We start from the raw sequence: 5,568 nt of genomic DNA, 5'->3' as shown, positions 1-5,568 counted from the left end.
CTTGGCTACATGGCACTGCCTGTGGGATCTTTGTTCCCCACCCAGGGATCGAGTCTGTATCCCTTGCATTGGAAGCAGTGAGTCTTAACCACTGGGCCACCAGGGAATTCCCCGTATACTCCTCACTGAAGGATTGGGAAAATGTTACCCAGGGCCATTGCTTTGCAAAACACTCTGCATACTGTGGTTGCTAGGAAGAGTGCCTTCTGGAAGCTGCACAGTATGTAACCTGTGCAACCTGCCTGTAGCCAAGTATTGCAAAGAGTTGTGCTGTAGTCACTGATTCTTTTCTTTCATCTTGGTCTCATGATTTATTCCTGATCTCAAACTGCTCCACCGTTCAAGCCAGATTAGATTGGAATAATCACATTTTTGCATCAGTAGTGATGTTCAGATTACAGAGAATTCTCAGTCTACGCTTGCTCAAATATCACACTTAAAAATAGGATTTGTATTCATTTATTCGATAAATTTTCTACTGAGCTAGAAAGACTGGGCTTCCCTGGTGGCTCAGCTGGTAAAGAACCCACCTGCAGTGCGGGAGACCTGGGTTCGATCCCTGGGTTGGGAAGATCCCTTGGAGAAGGGAAAGGCTACCCACTCCAGTATTCTGGCCTGGAGAATTCCATGGACTGTATAATCCATGCAGTCACAAAGACTTGGACACGACTGAGCGACTTTCACTCACTCAGAAAGACTGATTTCAGCCTCAGTTACTTGCGCTGTGCTGGGCTGCAACTCACACAGATACCTGCCACAGCGCTGCAGTTTCAGGCACTCCCTGCTTCTCTTCTGGTTGCTCGGCAAAGTGCTTTCTACCTAGAAACGGCTTTTCTATAGCTATTATGCCTTATTCCCTAACGTGTTGGCTAAAAGAGAACTTCCAGTGTGAAAGCCACGTGAACCAAGAGTCCTCACTGCTCAGAAGCGGATGCTGTATTTCTTTACAAGCCAGGCTCTCTGCCATGGCTAGTCCTGGGCTTGTCTTGTTCACTCATTTCAGTGCACTGATGTGCAGGCCGGTCAACCACGTGGTGTGGTCGTGCGGTTCCCAGCAGGGCCGGTCCCCGGAGGAGCCCCGTGCAGACCAGGTGATGGGGACCAGCGGGAGACAGGTGAGTCATGGATGAGGGTGAGGAGGTGGCGGCCGGGGTGGCGCTGGGCAGAGCGCCCAGCGGGTGGGGTGTTGCCTGAGCGCTGACTCACGGGCCCCTCTTTGTCAAGAGGGCCAGGGCGGAGGCGGAGCTTGCCCAGGGCAGGGAACCCACGCCCAGCCCAGGTTCCCTCCTGACCTGCCACCCCAGATTTCCCACCAGACGCAGGTGCAGAGGATGCCTGGAGGCTGCCTCCCGGGCAGTGGGTGGGGACAGAGCCAGCAGTTGACCTCAGGGTTTGTGCCCTCCCCGGGCTCCTGATGGAGACCAGCCGTGGAGACGGGATCCGGGCTTTAGACGTGAACTCGCGGGGCGGGCAGTCGGCAGGCTCCAGGATCCAGATGTTCTCCTAAGCGACTTTCATCCGTGCTCACCCATCTCACACTCACACTCGCCCGGAACACCAGTCACCACTCACCACGTCTCTCTCTCCGCCCTCTCAGCCTGACTGCCTGAAGGGGCCTGAGTCAGGAAAGGGTTGGGGCGCTGAGATGGTCCCCTTTCCCAGACTTTAGGGAAGAAAATGAAAAAGGAAGCGGGGAGGGGCTGGCTGGAAAAGAAGGCTTTGCCTAGACTCGACCCACCTGGCCTGGTGGGTCAAGAAAAGGCTGCATCGTTTTGAAAGGAGGAGGAGGAAGGGGAGGGGGAGGGGAGGGAGAGAAAGGAGGGCAGGAGGAGGGGAAGGAGAGAAACCGCGTCTCCTCCTCAACCGCCAGACACGTTTGATCCCCAGCTCCATCGCTTCTCCCCGTGTGACCTTAGACAGGCTGCTTTACTCCTCTGCGCCTTTACTCTCTTTTGTAAGATGGCGATCCTGAGGGTACCAGCCTCCTGGGATTCAGAGGCTTGAAGGGGCTGAATGTGGGGAAGCACAGAGAGACGCCCGGCACGGGGAAGACCCAGTCCTCGGTCCTCAGTTTACAGCTTACAGACTGGCCAGAAACCTCTCCCACCACTCCCCCTGCCCCCAGAGACCCTCCGCTTCTCCCTGCCTACCCCCCGCACTGGGACAGCCATCCCCTAAGGGGACCCTGCCTCGCGATGGGGCTGGGCTCAACCCCCCTGCCACACATCCTTGCTTGGCCAGAGCTTCCTCACCTGACTTCCTGTCCTGTGCCCCAGGCGTGCCCCACAGAGCCGTCCAGCCTCCAGGATGTGTGTGGGGGGGGTGGCCAGGCCGCCTGGTAGGAACTCAGCACATGGGTGGTCCCTCCCCTCCACCAGGGTCCCCCGTTTTGCTCTCACTCCCGTGTCCCCTCCCCTTCTCCTGCCACCTACATAGGGTTAGGGGGACAACAAGCACTGCTGAGTGGGCATTGAATGGGCACTCGTTGCCTTCCCAGATCTGTGCCAAGCACGCTCCTCCCCATCATCCTCAAATAGCCCCCAGAACTGGGACCTGCTCTCCATTCCCAGGGCTGTTCTCTGTCTTTGCCCCCAAAAAACAGCTAAAGTTTATAGTGTGTTGCTGTGAAAATCAAAAGCAATAAGAAAAGGAGAGACAGATGAGCATTTAATGGGGTCACCAACATCCCTGGATTTGCCCAGGATTAAGGGCTTTCCCAGGACACTTGCATGGCTAAGCCTGGGAGAGTCCCTGGCAAACGGGGCCGGCTGGTCACTCCAACGGTCCAGTGATCCAGAAGACCACTGATGCTGCTGTAACAGTGGCTCCACAGCTTTGAAATCACCATTTTGGGAAGGAACTTAACTCTTCTGAGCCTCGGTCTTCTCATCTGTAAAATGGGGAAAGACCTCACAAGACCGTCATTGAGAAGAAAAGCGATCAGACGCATCAAGCCCCAGGCACGGTGTCACGGGTGTCAACAGCAAGCCCCGGAGAGGCTCCAGGCCCCGCTCGCCGCCGGGGATGTGGCCCCATCCCCCGCCGGGGGCTCATCCTGCCACTCCGACCCCCCCAACCCCAGCTGCCTCACCCATCAAGTCAGATGCATGGGGAGATAAAAAAGTGACCTATCCTTGCCTTTGAAGACCAAGTCCTCAGGAGACACAGGTTGCCTCCCCTCTGCCACTTTCACCTGCCCCCGTCTTGCATGTGTTGCGTGCTGAGTCACTTCAGCCATGTCGGACTCTTTGCAACCCCATGGACTGTAGCCCCAGAGGCTCCTCTGTCCAAGGGATTCTCCAGGCAGGAATACTGGAATGGGTTACCATGCCCTCCTCCAGGGGAATCTTCCCGACCCAAGGATCGAACCCGCGTCTCTTACATCTCCTGCATTTGGCAAGTGGGTTCTTTTCCACTAGCGCCACCTGAGAAGTCTTAGGGGAAAGGAAAGAAAAAGAGAGTTGGCTCCAAAAGAAGACTTTGCTTGCACTCCACCGACTGGACCTTGCAGGCAAGGCTGCAATGTTGGCTTTTTTTTTTCTTTTAAGGAAGAGATCGGAACCCACAACTCAGACTGTCTGGAAAACCCCAGGCGCTCCCATCCTTCACCGCAGACCAGGAAGTCTCGGCTGAACAGTGGGGCAGGGACTTTGTGAGGGAGGGGCAGGCAAAGGAGAGGGGTGCCAGCGGGGGCCTGGCCTCAGTGTGGCGTCTGACACACGAGGTGCCCAGCGATGTCTGCGGGGCTGGGGCCTGTGGGCCAGGCCCCGCTCTAAGCGTGCAAAGGGCACACCACCTGGCATCTCCAGGACAGCATCCGGCCCCATCCCGCGGCCGTGACCTCCGAGCCCAGCTGTGTCCAGGTGCAGACTCCGTGGTGCCCTGGACCCCGGCGTCCCTGCCCCTGAGCCGAAGGTGTGCTTCTGTCTCCCCCTCTCCAGGCCTTGGCTGTCTGACCCCACGAAGGAGCAACCGCCCTGGCTGTGGTCTCCAAGGCCTCTATGTGAAGGTCGGTGGCTCAGATGTTGCTATTTTTTCACGTTTATCAGAGACCGATGGCATGTGAGCCCATGGAGAACGCCGAGGTGGACCAAGCGGGCGGGCCCGGCTCAGCAGATAAACACATGCGTGGCATTCCAGAGCCCTGAGGGCAGGCGCCCCTCCAAGCCCCCCTCCCCGGCTTGGAGCGGCCTTGTCCACATTGTCGCCTTCAGGGGCGTTCTCAGAGATGCCCACCCCGGCGTGAGCAACAGGATCAGCAGAGCTGAGGGTGCCCCGGCGGCCTCCGCTGCTGCGGGCACTCCCCCAGGGGACGTGCTGGGCGGCCCTCCTTCCTTGGCTCCCTTCACTGCCTGCGCGACAATAAAAGAACAGCTGGAGGCAGGGATCGGCTCTGGGTGTTCTGCCCAGGCACCCCAACCTGGCACTTCACCTGTCCCTCCCCCAGGCGACTGCGGTGGAGGATTTACTTTGAGGCACAAGGAAAAGCCATCGCTTTTGGAAGGGCTCCCGGGGTGCAGGAGGAGGGGCCAGTAGCAGAGATAGGGTGCAGGGACCAGACTCCAAGGATGAAGTCCGTGGTGTCTGCTGCCTTCAATCTTCCAGCTCCCCGAGTGCATTCACCCCCCGACCCCGGGTGCAAGGGAAACACACGGCGTGGGGAGCGGGCGGCCCCTGCGCTTCCTGCTGTGCAGACTAACCGCTCTAGGTCCAAGTCCCACTCTACCCCGACTTGGAACAAGTCATTTCTCCCCTGGACTTGAGTTTCTTCATCCGTAAAATTCAGGGCTGGGCTGGGCTGGATGTGCAAAGGTCCCTCAAGCTCCCCGATGCAGCCGTAGGGGCAGCATCTAGCCACGCATGACCCTCGAAGGAGCGGTGGTCCCCCTTTCTGGTGGGGAACCGAGGCGGAGGGTGAGGGTGTGAGGTGAGGATATCTGTGTGATCCTCCCGTGAGAAGCACTCATCAGCGTCTCCCAGCTCATCCCTCGCTCGCACGGCCTCGCCAGATCCTCTGGTTTGGTACCCAAGGTTCCGTCTCTCCCCAACCCCTACCAGTACACATCCTCGTTCCCGGGGACAGGGTGCCCCGGAGCACAGCTGCAACTCAGTGCCCATCGCCCCTTCCCCAGGAGTCAGGGCTGGGAGCCGCCTGCTGGGTTGTCAGCTGTTCCTAAGCCCCGAGTCGCTCCTTGGGTTACAGAGCTGAGAGGACATGGAAATTGAAACAGGAGAAGAGCGAGCTGGGCCAGAGGGCTCCCAGGGCTGCGATGGAAAGACAGCCCAGCCAGAGTGGCCACATTATTTATGGGTTCTCTCGGGGGGACATATATGGTTAGGAAAAGAACTTCTTCTCATCACAAGACACAGCCCCACTTTTCCGTGGCCCGCCCAGGCACCCCTGAGCTAACTCGAGATGGTTGCTGGCCCAGGAAGTACCTAGGCATCACATGTCAGCATCCCAGTCATCTTTCCCAAGTGCTTCACAGGATGTGGGGTCCAGAGACACAGTGTTGCTCATGGCCCCAGGGAGGGAGGCGCTGCAACAGAGGGTCTTCCCCGGACCAC

At 58.2% G+C, this 5,568-nt stretch overlaps 1 long non-coding RNA gene across 1 annotated transcript; it reads right to left on the bottom strand.

Annotated features, from left to right (window-relative positions):
- Positions 1–2,647: 2,647 nt before the first annotated feature.
- LOC145517611 (uncharacterized) lies at positions 2,648–3,961 on the bottom strand. The gene is made up of 3 exons (XR_014062192.1): positions 3,797–3,961; positions 3,139–3,434; positions 2,648–2,890 (listed from the first exon to the last, which is right to left on the bottom strand). It is a non-coding gene; the product is annotated as an uncharacterized LOC145517611 (long non-coding RNA).
- Between the last annotated feature and the right edge of the window lie 1,607 nt (positions 3,962–5,568).

The sequence above is a fragment of the Giraffa tippelskirchi genome, chromosome 8, assembly GCF_054371585.1.
Source record: "Giraffa tippelskirchi isolate mGirTip1 chromosome 8, T2T-mGirTip1v1.2.pri, whole genome shotgun sequence".
NCBI lineage: Eukaryota > Metazoa > Chordata > Mammalia > Artiodactyla > Giraffidae > Giraffa > Giraffa tippelskirchi.
This window is presented reverse-complemented; position numbering and strand designations above follow the sequence as displayed.